At 41.4% G+C, this 19,629-nt stretch overlaps 2 protein-coding genes across 4 annotated transcripts in view; one reads left to right on the top strand and one right to left on the bottom strand.

Annotated features, from left to right (window-relative positions):
* Positions 1-19,629, top strand: part of macrod1 (mono-ADP ribosylhydrolase 1) — a 142,854-nt gene that overhangs the window by 38,230 nt on the left and 84,995 nt on the right. The window lies entirely within an intron of this gene.
* Positions 1-19,629, bottom strand: part of flrt1b (fibronectin leucine rich transmembrane protein 1b) — a 36,943-nt gene that overhangs the window by 5,892 nt on the left and 11,422 nt on the right. For all 3 annotated transcript variants that reach the window (XM_084948889.1, XM_084948884.1, XM_084948896.1), the window contains exon 2: positions 2,337-3,412. The gene's annotated coding sequence lies outside the window, so the exon portion shown is untranslated. The remainder of the gene's footprint in view (positions 1-2,336; positions 3,413-19,629) is intronic.

The following is a 19,629-nucleotide window of genomic DNA, read 5'->3' as shown; positions in this document are numbered from 1 at the left end:
GGAAGATTACGAGAATCAGAGAAAGCAAAGTGACGACAGAAATGGAGAAAATTGGACAGTGACATTTGAAGGAAGGGAAAATAAGTGAAGAGGAGTTTTTTTTCTTCCACAGAGATTAACTGAAATGGAGTGAGTGACATGAAACTAAAATGGAGGCGAGATCGGGGAGGAAATCAAATTAATTGCCCACAGTCCAGTTGATGGCCCAGAGAGTAGCAGAACTACTAAACTTGTTGTTATTGCCCTATATCTACCCCTAAAATATATTAAAAAAAAGATGAAACTGAAAAGAATATAGAAGAAAAGCAGAGAAATTTAGGTTTCTTATTGTATACTCAGAAACACAATTTATCTATCCGAGGTCGTGACCAAAACACACACTGAGAAATTTGCTCACACAAATAAACAAACGTACTGAGCACAAAGCATTCACATACAGAAGTCTCAGTACAAGCTGACATGTATAATGCATGGTTTCACTCAGTTGTTATTGTTCGTGAAATTTCTATAAATTATTCAGGAAAGTGGTCCTGAAATCCCCAGAAATGTTTTAGTGAGATGTTTTACAGAGAAGCATTTTTCTGCAACATTAATAGGTTCCTTGGTCGATGTTTTATGATTTGTCTCCTTGCAAATCCTTGACACCAACATCAATAACGTGAATTTACAATTCAGATAAAATGATCTCCGTATGTGCACATTCACGGCACACTATATTTAGAATATGAAAAATATACAGTGGTGAAAGTTGTGGAAATTGCATTGTGGCGTCCTCGTGTTTGAATCCTTTCTTTTGAGTAGCCCGAGGCTGGAAAATGTGCCCTGATGTGAAATGCCTGACATGATTTGACAGCACATTTGATAAACAAATCCTCTAAAGGCAAGTTTTTTCCCCCCTTTCTCCGCCCCTTCTGCGCATGCATGTTTGTGCGTGTGTGTTTGTATGTGAACTCTGTGCTACATGTAAAATTGCCCCTTGGCTGCAGTCAAAATCCATGCAAAGCAAACGAGAGATGGCAACAATAGTTGAGAGGCAAGGAGGGAGGGGTGGAGGCGAGGAGACAGATGGACAGTAGGACAGTCGGGAGGAGGAGGAGAGAGGGGGAAATGAGTTCCTGGCAGTGAAGACTGAAGTCACTATCAGCTGGAAAAAGAATAATGGCTCCAAATATTGGTTTGGTGTCATTTTTTTCTATTCTGTGAGATGGATGTAAAAATAGCTGCATTTGTGTACCTGTACATGCTTGTGTGTGCGCCTCTGATGCATGTGTGTGTTTGTGTATGAGAGAAAGATCTGTATCAACAACAACTAACTCCTGTCTCAGCTCGACACCGGCAGCATTTGATATGTCAGGGTGAAAAAGAGTGTGCGCCACCTAATTCGACGTGGACCCAGACTTGATTTTTCTCTTTTCTTAATAGTATTTTTAGCTCGAATCTGACTATTTCTTTCCCCGGCATGTGAGAGACAGAAAAAGTAAGAAAGAGGTACACATACACACAAGAGGGACTGTCAAGGTACGAGCTGAGACCATATTGGGATGCTCTATGAATATCAACTAGCATATGTTTCAGTGCCACACTATCCCTGCTTCCCTTTCATAAACATCCTCTTGGCACAAGCCGGCATGTGTGTTTCTTGCCCACATGCCAAGGTTTCCCATCGACACGTTCTTTTAATGATCCTGATTTTTCTCTCGTCTCTCTCCCCTCCCTCATCCATCCTCTCGCTCTCTCTCTCTCGCTGCATCTTTATCACGCCGTGTACCTCTCCAATCCGCCCACCTCCCCTTGATAATCTTTCATTATATCTACTTTCAGGTTTGTTTACAGAAGTGTCCGTGCAGTCATCCTCCTCCTCTCCTCCCCTGTTTCTATTCTCTAATCCTCTTTTATCGTTTCCTCTTCAGTCGTCCGTTGATTCCTGCACACTGAGATTGGATCAATCGGCTCTCCGCTTCCTCTCCTGTCCTCTCCTCCACTGCAACTTAGTTTCTGTTTTTCATTTAGATGCACCTCTCCCCCAAATCTCTTCCTCCTCCACCACTCCCTTCTCTTTCTTACTCCCTCTCTGCCTCGGCATTCTTGCCTCCGCATTCCCTTTCCGCTCCCTAGTGTTTTTTTGTTTTTAACCCGCCACTTCCCACAAACATTTTAATCATGTTCTGAAGTAAAGGAGCACAGAGCTGGTGTGTGTTTTCTAGTGTCTTCTTTCCTATCCTGTAGCTCAAAGCAAGATGTAAGTGTAGTGTTCCTCACTGTGATGAATGAAGTGTGTGCGTGTGTGTGTGAAAGGTCTGATCGACCCAGGATGTGATTGCCAAGGGCTTGCTCACCTGTTCAGTGTCTGTGCCTTTCACGCCTGCCGCAGCCTTGTTTTTCTCTATCAAGGATTTGTGGAGGGGAGTATTATTGTTTATATGGGTTATTGAGGATGTTGCTGTGGATCTCTGCGTGTTAGCACAATTTCACAGTCTCCTTCGAATCGTTCAGAAGTGTAGCCTCTTTCCTTCGGGCCGTTGAATCTTCCTCAGCTTGGGTGAATGATGATAGGGATGATGATAGCCTGTACTCCAGGGCTCCACAAGTAGCAACACCAGCATGGCTCAAAGCCGCCTCGGCATCCACATTTCTGTCTTCTTTGTGTGTGTGTGTGTGTGTGTCCTGCTGTCAAATTCTCTCTCTTGGTAAGGGGCTTTTAGGCCTGCCAACTCAAGTCATCTTCAGCAAGTGTCCAGAGGCCTAATTCTGAAACAGCCCCCCCCCCCCACACTCAAATGCTACAGTTGGGCAGACAGTCAGAAGATGGTTGCGGGCTCAAGGGTCCTTCTTCGAAGTCAAAAGCGACCCTGGTTACTCATGCAGGCAGTGGGTCATGCAAAAATAGTACTGTACCGTGCGGCACTTGCTTCAAATAGACAGGTAGTGGTTTTAATAGATGATCTGCGCGAGGAAAATGAGAATAAGTACGCTTTTCACAGCTCAGAAAAATCCAACAAAGTGTCCTTGATCTGTTATTAGAGCTGTACTATAACAATTATTACAACATGCACTTCACGGTTCAGTGATAGTAATGAGCACTTTTTAAGGCAGTGATGGACAGGCTGGTCTCAGTAAGAGTACCGACTGTATGAGCAGGATTCAAGGGAAAAGCTCCTTTCTCCTTCTCCCTCAGTTTCAAGCACTCTCTCCTCTGTTAAATGTTTGATCACTTCCTTCTCAGTTCACACAGATCATCTTCAGCAAAGCCAGATGACGGCATGTATTGTATACCGTCCGCTTTAAGGAGTGCTGTGATGTGCTGGCTCAGTGTGAAGAGTTGGTGGAAATGGACAGCCTTTGTATCCTGAAGGTAGACTTCACTGGTGTCGACTTCAGCAGGACAGCTGGCTGAGTGTTAGTGAGCGCCGACCTGAAAAGAGACAGGAGGCAAGAGTAGTATTAGAGGCTTCATTTGGAGATGCATTTGAGCAACGAGGTAAAATCTGTCTGATACAATGGGCCATTTGTAACACATCAGACGTGAAAAGAGAGTGCACAACAAGGAGGATTAAAGGTCACTGATTCAGTTCACGACACTCTTTACAAATTTTGGATTACTGTATGATGCTAATGGAACCAGCGACATTATAATAGAGAGCCAGAGAGACGTGGCACAGATTTTGATGGAAGATCGCTTCAAAAGATGGATGGATGGACAGTGCTGTCTACAAGCCTCTGTTTCAAAATGTAACATACAAATGTAGCTGCATAAATACAGCTTAATCAAAATAAGTGAGCCGCATGATAATGATGATGGTGACACTTGCAGAAGTTATGCTAAAATATTTCAAGATGTGCCAAGAATTAAGACTAAGTCTTCTGAAGTAACGTGTCTTAGAAGCTGCATAAAATACATTATGTCGTTGGCTTTGGGGCCAAGAGAGTCACTTTAAGTCATTCAATCTACATTTTAACGAAAGCCTCTTAAGTTTGAGTCGGCTTGTAGTTTTTACTCTTATTTCAAGCTATGTTAAAAGCTTCATTTTCTTAACCGCTGGAGCTTGTCACAGCTGTTTTTGGGTGAGAGGTGGGGTAAAAACCACTCTATCACAGGACACAGAGAGACAGAAAACCATTCACACTTAGACATATGGCCAGTTTAAAATCACCAACCTTAAACTAATTTAAAGAAATGGATTCTGGTTAATAAAGGGAAATTGTTCTCATAAATCTGTTGTGGTAATGATCATAGAGTTTATTATATTTCCACAAAAAGAATATTTTAAATATTGGCTTAATGTGCCGTAAATGAAACCTCTTCTAATATATCTTCATTTGTTACACCTGTTTTGTGTAAATGATGCCACCATGTGCTGTTGAGTCTTAATGTTGGCACAATACAGAATCCTAAAAGGTACAGGCTAAATAATTATCCCCATCTGAATGGTTATACCTCTTAAAATTAAGTACCTCGTGAAAATACTTCCTGAAGGTCACCACTGCATATGCACAACACTGTGCTCCCAGTAGACACAAACCTCCCATTAAGGTAACTCCATATTTTATATTTGTGTTTTTTTGTGTTTTTTCTCTCCAGACAAATCTTTTGAGCTTTTATTAACCATCACGCACTAAGTGCCTGTATCTTATGTGCAGAATCAAACCCCCAGTGAACACTGGTTTTAGAGATATAAGGTTTTCATCAGGCATACTGAGTGTACAGAGACAAATTCATCAAGGCCATTAACTGCTCTGCTGCTCACATTCGCCTCTTCACTTCATCCCAAAGTAAGTAGACTACATAGCCAACTGGGAAATTATCATCCAGTTTGCTTAAACACAAATAGAGACAAATAAAGGTGTCCTCATTTTCATTTTCAAAGGACACACGCTGCAGCTGAGAAGAACTTGGTCAACAGGCTTATGTCTGTACTCCTGTACATCCTCGAGGGCTGTTAAAAGCTGTGCACTCAGGGCGATTGTGTACAAGTTTTTGTTTCCCATGTGATGTAACTGGTTCCACAGATGGAAACTGGATGTGCAGTTCAGTGAGGTGTTCGGCGAGATAAATGATCCTTTTTATAGGACGTCTGCAGATTGATATCCAGTTGATGCCTAGTAAACTTATTCATATGTGCAGACTGTGGCTAACTCGCATAATGAAAATCAAGCGACGTGGGGCAAAATGATAAAGAGGCAGTGTTTGCCAAATGTGTCGACTTTGTTATTGGCATTAAGGAGAAATGAGATAATGGTCTAAGCAAGGACTTGGTGCGGTACTCATTGTTATTCAGTTCATTTGTAATTTGTTAAGGTCTAACAGTTTGCATTTTTGGACTTTAAAGTAGCTACAAAAATAAACACTAATTGGATGTCATCAGTCACGTATTAACAGCAGATGTCACCTTTAATAACGTGAACTGTCATTTTAAAGCTAGTCCCTTTAATTAGTTATAATTTCTGACCCAACTACTCTTAGACTCTGCACCAATCTTTGCATAGTGCAGGCAAAACGTCTGCCTGCACTGGACAAGAAGTGACTATTGAGCATCAGCAGCATCTCCACAGCTCACTGCCATCGGTCATTAGACATCAATATGTGAAGCTCTATCTGTGTGATGTCAAGACTGTCCTTAAAACTTTTTTTGATGGAAGCAAGCCTAACTAGTGGGAGTGTGATGGGAGGACGGCAGACTTAAGGAGCATCTATCAGAGCAAGGAGCTTGGAGGCAAAGTACATGCTAGTCATTTGGCAGAGTATGAAAACGGCTGTTTGTCAGAGTTTTGAGGAAGATTAGAGAAAGTTTCACCAAGGTAATGACTTTTGTTAGTCATAACTGCTTGAGAACATTAGGGAAATTGCAGCACTTTTCAAAGGAAATCCGTCTAAAAATAACCTTGTAGAAAGATGTTACACAAACCACGAATGGACACACTTTGACATGGAGTCATGATGATAAAGAAGTGTTTTAGTTTATTTCCTCTTTCATGTGGTTTCATTCCTCTGATGTTAACATTTTCTAGAAATGCTCTAATTAGTGGTAGAATATAAAATTATGATAGAAAAGAGAGGTCAGCTGTTTCACTGTTAAGTCGTTGAATGATATGAGGTGGGATCAGACCTTCAATATCAGGCAATGAAAATGGAAAAATAAAAACTACTCTTCGAGTGATAGTGAAGGTTGAAAAGGTCTGACGAAAACAAGTAACCGAACGTCAAATAACAAGTTCTACCTTACTGAAATAACCATCATGTTTCAAAAGGGACAGCGTTTTCTTTGAAGGCGAAGGTGTCTAGTGTCAGGTTTGCATATCGCTTTTCTTCTTGGTCTGCAACCACTCCCCAATCAGTTGATGAATGCACATTTTTGTGTTGTTGATGGCGGTTATCATGGGGTCACTGACTGGTGACCCTGGGGACTAGGATTTGGCAGTAGATTTTAGAATGACTGCCAGCAACTACTTGCAACTATTCTGGGAGCATTTATTTGCCCTAGCAACCGGTAGTTGCCAGGTGGTCTGCAACTAGTCTCTGGATGAAACACGCCTTAGCTGATTAGTCAAAAAGTTAATTTAAAACAAGGTGGGGGTTATAGCTTGCAAAGGGGGAACAATTATTATCTTTTCTTAATCTTAACTGATAGCAGATTTTGAGTTTAGGACCATTTGTTGGATAAAACACTTCAAACCATATCTGATATGCTCATTTCCAGTTCCATATTTTCATTCTGGGACTCTACTGGGAGGTCAAGTAAGCCCAAATTATCTTGTGCTAAGCTGTGGTGCAGCTTACATTCTTTGCCTTTTAGCTATTTTTCTTCTAACTAGCTACCCCTTGTACACCAGAAGTTTGTAGGTTAAGTGGGTGGCACTGTGTTAATATAGGTTTTAAGTTGCAGTTCACTAAATTTACAATTAGGCTTTATTTCATCAGTGTTTAAGTGTAAAATTCGCCTGTAGAAAGGTTATATATAGAAAGCAAACCGATGTCTGCTATCGTAATATTATTTCTTCTAATATTATATCATCCTCTTTACATAACATGTCACACTGTCACTGAAACAAAGAAGCAGTTAAAAAGAAAGCAGTAATCCATATCGTGTGCTGAGGTCAAAAACATTTCTAACTGACCCTTCACTGCATGTCTTTTCTGTTGTACTCGATTTTTTTTTTTTGTCTTTTTGCATAACAGAGACCGGAGAGAACATTTCGTTCCTCAGGGGGACAGAAGTCACTCAGCTCTTGTGAGCCAGTCTATAACAACTGTGTAGCCTACAGGCAGGCAACAGTATGTGACTTTCACTGTGGCATCTGTGCTGTTCAGACGCTCTCACTCCTCTTTCCTTTGTGTAGTAATAAGCAGATATTAGTGTTTTACTTTTCTTTGTTTGGTGCAGAGGCTTATAAAGAAGGCTAGAGATAATAAAACTGCATAAACCAATAAGTGTGATTCTGTACAGATACTGCATCCACATCTGAGCTCAGAGCGACTGAAGACTACAACAAAACAAATCTTTTTACGTTGTGGATACTTTTATGTTAAAGTAAAGTGTACAGATGAACAGTAAAATGATTCGTGTGACTACAGATGTACAGATGGTGGTAACATATGTGCATGAATACAGCCAGAGCATTCGTATGTGCATTGTTAGTGGTCACCTTGTACGATTTGCGGTTGGAAGCTATAACGAGTGGTACTACAGCTGTTTTTGCTGGCATATTCATTTGTACTGACATGAGGTTCACAAAGAGGAAATGGTGAGATTGAGGCTAAGTAGCATGATCAAAAAAACAAAACAAAAACAACAACAACCCCAAAACCTTTTCCAAATCCTCCTCCAGATGACCTTCTAGCTGCACTGTCACAAATCTGACACACTGTAGTGGGGGTGGCAGGAAATTGACGATATCAAATCTCCATTTCCATCCACCCTTTGCTCCATCAGGCTGATCAGAATAATTGGGAAAATGGAAAGCAAAGAAAAGTGACAGCTGTGATACTTGGCAGTTTGCTCGCTCTGTGCGCCGGAGTGAGCTAGGACAGAGGAAGTGAGGAAGTAGGAGTTAGGGATTAATAGTTGCGGGGCTGGGGACCAAAGTCTGAGTACTTTGTAATCATGTGGCTGTCTAACCCCAGTGTTAGCGAGGTTGATGAGCATGCGTCCCTGCTGACACACACTCTCTCCATATCCACTCTGCTGAATATTAATATGGAGAAGAGAATTCCTCTGAGCCCCATTGTCAGACGGCCTATTGTTCTCTGCTGGCCTCCGCCTGGGCGCGCGTGTATGTGTGTGTTTTAGTATTAATGCGTAACTTGGTGTCTACATTGTGTGCTTATGCATATTAAGGCCATGTATTCATTGCAAGCGTGCGCTGGCTGCAGCAGAGCAGCCGTTAAAGCAGCAGTCGGGGAGCTGAGGGGTGTGTTTGCGGCCCGCCATGGCCAATAAAGACAACTGGCCTGAGAACACTTGGACTAGCCATCAGGGCCCAACACTGGCAATTATTTCACCTAGAGGCGCTATCAGTAAAATGAACACTCTCATTAAAACCGTGTCCACATGTGTGTGCATTTAAATGCGTGTGCGCACACTCAAGTCAATTTAGAGACACGGCAAATATATGGCAACACAACTGCTCGTCTTTCAATCAAAGGGTAATGTGCTGTTTATGATGTTTTGACTGCGGTTGTGTGCTTGCGCACATGAGTATTTACATACTGAGTTCTCTCGGCGTGCCCGTGTGAGCACATGCGTGAGCGTGTATGTCTGTGTTAGCTGTGTGTATGCATCTGTATGGATTTATGTGTGAGTGTGTGACTGTTTAACTACCCCACACACGTAACCTCCCCATCTCTGCCTCCCTGTTTCTCATTTACTGAGCCAGCGCCAGTGAGAAGGAGTGTGGGGAAACGAGAAAACAAGTGATAGGAGGGGGAGGAGAATGAGAGATGGTGAAATAGAGGCGGAGAGGGAGGTGAGGAGGGTATAGGTTTATACAGGGGGAAAAAATGAAGTGAGGCTGGAGTAAAAGGGAGAAAGAGAGCAGGGACGGCAGAGAAGAGGGGAAGATAGAGAAGCAGGAAGATGGGGGAAAGAGAAAGAGGCAGAGGAGGAGGCAGCAGATTTATGAAGCCATTGGAATGTAATTTGGAGGCAGAAATTACTGTCAGCCTCTGCAAGGTTTAAAGTCAGTGAAGCCTGAATACAGGCCCTGCCTCTGTGTGTGTGTTTGTGTGGCATGTATCAGACAAATGGATAGCAAATGTGATGCAGAGTAATACCACAGAAGCTCCGCAGTTACTTGTCATACACAATGAATGCAGCGTGTAAGTGTTTATGCACACGCACGTTTTTTACAACTACTCCATGCATGAGTGACATGACTGTATGGCATCAGAACACAACCCAGCATTCATATTTAACAGCTCATATTTCATCGATGCTTGAAGACACAGATACACCCCCGCACGCAAACACACACACACTTGCACAAACACAGGCGCTGAATTCTTGTCAGGCTCTGAAGGCCATGACTCCGGCAGAATCAGTCGAGGGTGTCGGCGTGGACAGAACGAAGGCTGGAGGGAGCTGAGCGGGAAAGAAAAAGACAGAGAGCGTGTCAAGGATAGACAGAGAGAAAGGTAGAGGTGGGAAATGAAAAAGATAGAGGGGGAGAGAGAGGGAGAGACTCTAAGAGGAGCTAAAAAGAAGAGCGAGAGGGATGTGACTAGCTTTCTAACGCAGCAACACACAGCTTCCATTTAGCATGAGAGGAGGGGCGGAGAGGGAGAGAGATGAGGGAAGCGACAAAGCAGGAATAATCAGCAAACATCTAAAGGGAGGGAAAGGCTCAATACAGTATATTTTTTTCTGAGCTGGCGTTACTTTGACAGTTGGCTGTAATGCACACACTTGGGGTTGGCTCTATTTTTGCTGCTAATTTCTACATGGACTTCTCATCGATTAGTTGCAGTGAGCACAAAGGGCAAGCAGTTGAGGCTGGAGTTATTTTTGAAATATTATCCTTTTGACAACACTTTCCTTAAAAAAGAAAAGAAAACTAATACAGTGTTAGTCTGCCCCTCAATGCTTCCTGACCTCCTTATACTGCCTGTGGCTCTCAGCCCAAAGCCCATTTGTTTGTACTGAAGAAGAACATCTTTAAAACTCCTTGGCAAATAATTAGTGCATTTGCTGAGGATTACATGGCAATGTATGCACTTCTATTGAGGGAAAGCACTCTTTATTTTAAAAGGCGTTACCTCCAATATTATTGTATTTGTAATAATGAGGATCATTTATTGACATTGGAATGATTCCAATCTACCTCCTCCTACTCCCAAATTCATCTAAAAAAGAAATAAAAGAAAAAAGCCTCCCCTGGTAATATTGGAAGTCCATTACTGGCTTGATGCAAAGCTTGGTGGGCATCCCTAGTCTGAATAGATGAAATGTGGACTTGCATTGCCTAATGCTGCAGTCACACTTGGGACGATAGTGGTTAGAGACCACAACATGACAGAAATTATTGTGACCGTGTACAATGAACTTAAAATCTCTGAGTCAGTCTCCAGTCTGAGATTGAATGGGGTCAAGTTGGCAATTACGTGGAATCTGTTTGTGATAATATGGTGATTAGCTGTTATTAATACAGCAAATATGGCAAATCTGTTGCCGTCAGTGTTGCAAATGTGTTATTGTCAGATATAAAATTTCATATTAACTACTGGAAATTCAGAAATTGCTCCACAAATAGTGACCTAGCTGCTGCAGGACGGCGGTTTAGCTGCAAAATTAACAGAGCGCTCAGGAACCTTCCTTTTATGCAGGAGTACAACCAGAATACAACTAGCTGGCAACCCACTGAGTCGAGCCTCCTGTAGATATGTGTGGCAGGTGCTTTCACTGAACTCGGATTGACTGCAATGTACTGGATCAGTTCAGTTCAATATATTTATTTGAAAGGGAAAATGCAGTTTAACGTAATTCCAGAACAGAGCACATAAAACTGGTGTGCTGCACATCGAATTTAAGTCTGCTGCTAATTTCCAGCACTTGTCCCTTGTTGGGCTTTTACATTAGTAATGCACAAGCAATATTTACAACTTTCAGTTAGATAAAACCATAATAAACATGTACAGATGGTAATGGTCTGTCTGAGAGTGATTGGATTGAGAGTGATTGGACTGTGATTGTTTAGCGACCTGTGCAAACACCTTGTGATCAAAAGTGGCTGCCGCAGCGATTTGCAATTGGTTTCCGACAGCAAAGAAAATCCGACGCAGTCACCCGACAATAACCGATTTTCCTCTAAAGGCAGGAAGTTACCATCCTCTCTTTTACTTTAGTGAGACTGAGTCACAGACTGGAGCTTTTTAGGACATTTTCCAGATATGAGGTACAAAAATGTAACTAAAATTCAGAAGGTTCAGCAATAATATGAAATTGACTTGTTTCATTCACTCAGAAATGGAACAAAATGTTTTTACAGAGATCCAAGTGCAGTAGTTTAGCGCTGTGATACAAGAGTTTATGCGTGGCAATAATGAAAATCTCAATTTTATTGCTTACATATTTGATTTCTCTTATGTAACAAAACTTATATTTTCTTTGTTTCTTCTTCTGTTGTTGCAAAATGAAATCAGTGAAATGTCAGTCTTTCTTTGTGCTGCTTTTTGTTTGGGCCATTTCAAGCTGAGGACTGAATCCCTCACTGTATAACTGCAGGAACGTGAAGCAGTGCTCTGAAAAATACAACACGTTTGTTGTTGCACACATGGAGAAGGGGAAAAAATGTCACACTTCTGATAAATGTCAAGACAAATGTGTTTAACACAGTGACTGGGTAAGATCAGCTTCTTAAAGCAGATCAGTGCTTGGGTGGTTTACGCACCACCCAGCTGCTCCCCTAAAATGGATGCCTCTGAAACACACAGACACACAAACACACAAAGTTCTCCAGATCTTTTCCACACTTTCTGAAACGAACGTCGACACCGTCACCCTCTCAGTCTCTCTTCTCGCTCTTTTGGCCTGTGGACTGACTTTCTCGCTGACACACAAACGCATCAGCTCTCTATTCTTTTCTCCTCGTTGCCAGTGATAACGAAAGCAGCACCATTATGCACTGTGACAACACTACCTCCCACTTACTCTTCAAGGCAGTTCATACCACAGTACAAACTCTGTTTCTGTCTCCGCCTGCTTCCCTCCATCTCTCTCCTCTCACTCAGAATAGTGTTGAGGTCAATTAGCTCTGAATTTGCTTATACACTTGGCTGACTGCTTCAGGATGCTGGAAGGTGTTAAGGAGCATCTGTAGATTATTTAAAAGGTTTTCAAACACCTTCTCCTACTGTTTGCTATTTACATGTTTCTACGTTTTTTTTGGTCTCTCCCTTTCTTTCTTTATCTTAGATTTTCTCTCTTTGTTAAGTAAAACAAAACTTTTTGCATTATTACTTTATTACAACAGATGGGTAAAGTTATTGTTATGTAAATGAAGCAGTTTTCTGCTAAAGTTTCAACACCTCTAGATTAACTTTGAAAAAACAAACAAACAAAAACCCCCAGATTTAAGTTTATCTATCTTTGTTTTTTATTTACAGACGATAAATTGAGTGTGATCTTTGAGTTATCGTGGTTTAGTAGTGATGCAAATGGATAACTTGCCATTTGTAGGAGTTTCATAAATGATGAAAACTCCACCGATCAATCACGATCGTCACATTGTTATCGCCACAGGCCAAAGATGGAAAAGCCACCAGCATCATTAAGGGGACAAATTAAGCTGGCTGTCTGGACTGGTCCAACCTCAGTCGTGTGTGGCTGTGCTGAGCGGGGGCTATCCCCTCACGCCTGAGAGGGTATGGGGCCAACATGGTGCGTTATTTCCAGTTTATCCTTCAGAATATAGTTTGGACAGAAATTTACAAGGCCAAGATAATAAACGTTGGATCTTTGCATAACTGCTTGACTGTCTTGGTGTATGCCTTGGTGGTGTATACGTTTTGTATGCCCCATCACATTTGTTGATACTAATTAAAGTTGAACTTTAGCCAAATGTTGTGTAATTTTTTTTAATAAAGCCAGCAGCATCCATCTGCCAAGTGTCAGTGATATTGGCGAGGTGAGTTGTCTGCACTGAGTCCAGGGGGTACTAAAGGGCCACAGCTACCCTGGTGTCTCTAAAGAAGTATCTGCTGTTGTTGCAGTTGACGTGGGAGCTGTCATACTTATGAAAATAAAGCTAATAATTTTGTTGGGGTGATTTTGTTAGTACAATAAAGGAACTACATCCAAATTTCATTATAGGATCTTTGGTTGCATTATGATTAGTGAAATAAATCTCATTCTATCAGCATTGATGTCTTTAATATGGGTCAGCCCTACCTTCATGTGCAGGTCTATTCATTTCAGGCCAGATTATTGATGGTTTATTAGGTGGGATGTTAGTAAAGCGTGAAAATTGAAGACAAACTTTCTAAATTCAATCCTTTGCCGTCTGTGTCTGTGTGTGGTTAAAATGTTTCTTGCTGTGCATTCTTTCCTTCCCTGTACGACTCCTCCTCTGCTTCTTCTGAGCAAAAAGGACAAAACTCCAGCGGTGATAAGCTACTGAGAGGCAAGCAGTGCAAATGGGAAATTTCAATAGATGGGTTCCAAAACCTTCTGTCAAGAGGGAGAGAAAAGATGAAAAAAAAAGGAATGAAAGGAAGAGGATAAAGAGGAAAGATGGAAGAGGGGGAGCGTCGATGGAGGCGGACAGGGAGACAAAGTGAACGATAGAGTTTTTGCCCTGGAGGAAGCCGGTATCCAAAGAGAGAATGAACGGCAGAGGAGGCAGTAAACAAGACTTTGAGAGAGAGCGCTGCTGAAGAGGGGAAAAGAAGAAGAAGAGGAAGAGGAGAAAGAAGTTGGGTCGCGATGGACTAGAGTCTAGGAGGGGAGCTGCAAAGGGACGACAGCAGTGGAGATGAGAGACGTTAAGAAGATTGGTTAACACACACACACAAAAACACACACACAAACTCTCACACGACACCCAGAGTGAAGGTGTTTTGCATAAATATGGTGCGAATAATGAAAACGCTGGCGGCTTCATTTTAAACACAGCAGCTAATAATTAAAGCAGTCAGACCTCACACTATGGGGCTACAAAGACAGCACACAGATTTTTATGCATAAGCGGTAAATAAACTGTATTATCTCTCTAGGGGCTCTCTGAGGGCTGCGGCCTTGGGTCCTTGCAATATATTCACATCGCTGTGAGCTTGAGCCCAGCTAATTCACCCACGCGCTCTACCTCCAATTAGGGTTAGACAGATACGCAGCCTTAATGATGAGTTTTCTTATTCCCTGATTGAAGTTGCTCCTATCCCCAAAGTCCTAGCCTTTCAATTAAAATTTGATCATTTTTAACGGCAATGTGAAAACTCAGATTTCAAATGATTCACAGGACAGAGAAGCCTTCCATAACTGTAATTAGACGGCGATACACAGAAAAGCCAGTGAAAACCTCACAGATGAAGGCTTTTAGGTGGGTTAGCAGCTCCTTAAGGAAGGGTGAGGCAGGTTTCATTGCAGGTTTTTACAGACTGACACCCTTGAAGCTATGAGTAACATCCTCCCACGCCATGTTGGAGTGATTTCTCTGCTCAGCCATCTGCAATAAAGCAAAAATATTCCTAAAAACATATTTAGACCGAGGCCTCCGTCACGTCGGCAGTGGACGATGCGACCTGGCTGGTGCCTGAATGAAACATAAACAGCTTTAATACCGGCCTGTTACGCTGGCCTAACACTGTTCTCCATCAGCACAGGAGGAATGCATCAAATTTATACGCTCAGAGAAACTGCACACCCATCTGCCTGCAGTATAATGTGCCAGGAAATGCTATGATATACCCCGACTCTCAGCAAAACACAAAATGCAGCCCTGCATACACACACATCGTCTTGTGACAGTACGTGGATAAATTGTGCCATTAAATATGATTGAGGGGTTTTCCGTCTCTCTCTCCATCTCTTCCTGTCTGTGTCTCGCTCAGAATGAGGCATGCACAGGAAACACCTACAGATGGGGAATTTAAGGGCCGCACACCCTCTCACACACTCCACCAGAAGGCACTCTTAGATAGGTCACTATTACTCTCGCTAGGTTGAACTTGGCACTTATGCCTTTGGAGGAGAATCCCTGGAGTCCTGTGTGTGTGTGTGTGTGACGGACAAAGCAAGTCATTTTTAATCCACTAATATGTGATGTACATGTGGCCTCCTGGTGGCGGGCTAAAGCTCAAATCCAGCTGACAACCTTTCCTACATTTCGCCCACCAGTGTTTTATATCGCTTTCTATTACTTCCTGTCGCTCTCCATTTCATTATTATTCTAGGGAAGGGGAAAAAAGGGAGCTAAACTTCTTAAAAAGAGGACCAAAAAATCCCCCCAACTTGCATGTGAAAAGGCGCTGTTGCTGAGTAAAGAGGCTGAGCTGAAAGCACTTAGAGTCTGCCAGCTGTCTGTCGTTCTGTTTTCGCTGTGTTTATCTTTGTTCCTAATTGTAAACAGACAATGAGTACACTCCAGAGAAGCTATAGGGTAATTATCAATTCTTATTCAAGCTCAAAGTCTAGTGCAACCCATGCATACCTAAGAGATCTATTGGCATTCTATTCATCAGGTCGAGCACGTATTCCTGCCACTCGTCCTTACGCTCATGCACCATCTTGTCTTGCTTTGCAGAAAGAGGAGCACTTTCTGAACATTACTAGGTATCATGACTGATGTGCATGTTTATGCACATCCACTGATGATTTCAAAGAGTGTAGCAGTTTGTCTATAACTCTTTTCTGCCATAGGTGATTAGACATATAAGGCCTTGTGCACCTTGTGTTATAACACAACCAATCTCTGCTCTTTCTGGAAAACTGGTCATAAAGTCATTCACCAATAAAATGGAGGCAAAAACATCACTAAATAAGGGCAATTTATGCAAGCAAGCATGTAAAGGATAGAAATCAGATGTTTCCTACGAACTCACTTTTATTTTAGAACACTTACTGTTTGCCATTAAGCAACGAGAAACCTCGGGACAAACCTGCCAGCAAAAAAACACAGCTGGTGCAAATCTCAAAATTGAGAATTCAGCTTTTATTTTTTTATTTTTTTTTAAGTTCCAAGTAAATTACATGCACCACATGTCATTGCAACACTAATTTCTGCTGCAGGCAGAGCACTCAGACTGCTGCAACAGATGCAAACTGTGGTGCAACTAATACGAAAGTGGAAAACGTAGACAACCTTGAGCTTTTGTAACACTCGTACCTTTACACATTTTGGATTTTGGGTTCGTGTGAGGTATTCCTTTTTTTTTTTTTTTTTTTTTAATCACTTTAGATTCTCATTGATGTCACATATTGTTACGTGTTTTGAGTAATTTGCAACACACACAAAGAAAGACTCACAGAGGGGAAAAAATGGAGGATGTCACCCATCATGAAAATCCCATGTTCAGAAATGGGATGATGAATGGCTCTTGATACCCAAAGTAATCACTAAACCCTGGCCGTAGGTTCTTGATTTATTCATTAATACTTTCATGCCTGTCCCTCTCCATTAGCTTTCAGAGCCTTTGATCCGAGAACGATCAAAAAGAAATCCCTCTTTGCCTTGACTGAACTCCTCATCCAGACGATCACATCTTTGGTCTTTGCGTTTCCTTCACCACTGGGCTTATTTTCTTTACAAACATTTTCTTTCTACAATGATTTTTGACACGGTAACAACCACAATTTGTCAGAAACTTCAACTCACAGTGATGCAGTGTGATACTTTCTAATTACCTCCCATTAACCTCCAGTAAACATGCTTAATGACAACAGTTCATCTGTGGTTTTCTTCAGCATGAGGTGCTACTGCTAATGGTAATTCTGGAGGTGTTTAACGCAGTAAGAACGGCAGAGGTGAAACCTTTTTGGCTAATTTGTTGATTAGGCGACCCACAGAAAATTATTGGCATAATTACTGTGATAATCAATTAATTGCTTCAGTCATATTTCAGGTTAAATCGCTATATATTTGCTGGTTTGAGTGGCTGAATTGTTAGAATTTGGTCGGTTAGTTCAGAATGGGGCTTCTGGAAGTGTATCACTCCCAAATCTCAGTTTCCTGCATTGGCTTTCAGTAAAATACAGAACTGAATTCAAAGTATCACCGATCGTTTATAAATCACTAGACGGCTAGGGCTCTAAATCTATATCTGAGATGTTTAATGGACACAAAGTTGGTCTCTAAGATCTGTAAGATCCCGGTCACCTACAAGGTTCACAGATCTGAACCTAAACAGGGCGATAAGGCGTTTTGCCTCTATGCTGCTCAACGCTGGAACCAACTACCCACTGAGGTCATATCATCTCCAACACTGGCTATTTTTAAAAAGAAGATAAAACAGCTTTATCCAGGACTACTTTACTCCAGTGTTAATTTCGTTGAAGAATAATTAGTTTATATTTTAGTCATCATCTAATTCACAAGGACAGAAACTGTGATGAAATGTATTGGACGCTTTCTTCAATAAATAAAAACAATATGAAAATGTTCTGGAGAGACGAGATCCAATGAGAACTGAATAGGTTGTGTAGAAAGGCGGGACGAGTTTGCACGTGATCCAATCAGAAGTAATCTCCATGTCCAGTAAGGTCAGAAGGGCACATTTGATCTGATGGTAGGGCTAGCTCCCGCACTCCCTGTTTCTCACAATGACGCGACAAAATGTCAGCGCTAGGTGGAAGTGAAGAGCAGACATATGGACACATTTTGCATTGTAGTAAAGACAAGATAAACTTTCACACTTTTAACTTTTAGTCTGCTGAATCTTTAGATTTGAAATTTTTACATTTAGTTTATAATAACCTAAAAATGATCTAATAATTTAAATTATGACTAAAACTAAATCAAAATGAACACTGCTTTTAACTAACCAGATTGCTGTACCATCATCATTAATAATATGATTATTTTGGTGTTACTCAATCTCTTCTTCTTTTATTTTTCATTTTAATTTTGTCTCATAAGGCACCTTGAATGACTGTAGTGTTTGAAAGGTGCTAAATATACATTATAAACTTGCCTTGCCTCATTATACATCATAGCTGATTTTCAGTATTGTGTGACTTCAGACTGTTAGACGTCAACTAGTGTAATATAAACTACACATAGGTGTGCGTAAAACAAATTGCCCATATTTTTAAAAATGAGTCATTTTCTCTTCCGTGTCAGAGGTTATTGTTAACGAAAGCCAAAGTTTAGACTGCATGTCTGAAAACTCTCATTAAAAAAAGAAGGCACAGCTCCATTTATTGACACCCTTTGTCGAACAGCTTCTCACTGTCTTCCATATGTTCCTTAAATAAAACATCAGTGAAATTTTTACTTTTTAATAAACAGCCAGGGTTCATTGGTGCATTCCTGTCACGTCTGTTCAGTCTCTTTATGCATAAATGAGAATTTTAATGGAACAGAACATAGCTTATTTCTTGTTTTCTGCTGTTACTCAGCTCATTCTGCCGTTTAATCACAGGTGCCAGTATTTCTGGGGGCGCCTTTGGCTGGTGTAAAGCTAGGTATGAGAACAGTGCGGACGCTCTGAAGTCATCTCTGCTGCTCAAACAAAAGCTCATCTCTGAACTTCCCTCTGCGTGACTCCTACGCTCTCTGACCCGCCTGCATCTACCACACTCTTCCTCTGCTCCAACAAATAGACTGACGCACATACTCAGACACACCCATGCACATAATGCAATATAACAGAGAATAATGCAAGGCCACTGTGTTTTTGTGTGTGTACGTTTGTCTGAAAGCATCCCAAATTGTTAAAACCTTCCCGTGTGTAATGCATCCAATGCACTGCTGTTCTTATCTGGCGTTTCTGTGAGACATACAGTATTTATTTCAGGTTATCTGGGATTTGTATTTATTATGCCTTTCCAAGACGGTTTCAGCCAAAACATTGCATTACTGGATTGTTTCAGTGCCACATAGCCTCCTATAATAGCTTGCATAGAGAATAAATGGATATATCTTGGAACAACATGTGTCTTGAAACCAACATATCTAGTTCCTGGCCTTCCTGGTGTATGTAGAAAGCAGTGTTTACTTCATTAACCCTCTCTATATATATGTGTGTGTAATTTGATCACATGTGATTGGTGCGGTGTCTAAACAGCCCACAATCTGTCATCAGATTTGATTCACATGCCGTTAAATCCTGCCTGCTGTACTGAAACATGTGACCTTTACCCTTTATTTTTTGACTAAGTGATAAAAGGGAAAGCAGAAGAGGGAGGTGAAATTAAAATTTTAGCCACGCTGTGAATGGTAAAATAACTAATCTAGGCCTTTAAGGGAAAACATATAACCAGCTAGTTGAAAGTTTACGTTGCCAGCTCCTGGTTTTGTTGTGATAGCTTAGACTTGATCTCTGTTCAGGCAAATAGTGAGCATGCTTATCATCACCATGTGTAAACAGTGCTACAGTTCAGTACAGTGTGTACTTTTTGAAGTTTTGAGGTCACAGTTCGGCACAATTTTCAGGAAAGCATCACAAACAAAGAAACTCAAAGAGCGCCTCGATCAAAACGCTGA

This window comes from Perissodus microlepis, chromosome 2 (genome assembly GCF_051167445.1).
Source record: "Perissodus microlepis isolate ML-2025 ecotype Zambia chromosome 2, ASM5116744v1, whole genome shotgun sequence".
In the NCBI taxonomy this organism is placed as follows: Eukaryota; Metazoa; Chordata; class Actinopteri; order Cichliformes; family Cichlidae; genus Perissodus; species Perissodus microlepis.
Note: the sequence above shows the minus strand (reverse complement) of the source record. Positions and strands in the feature narration are given on the sequence as shown.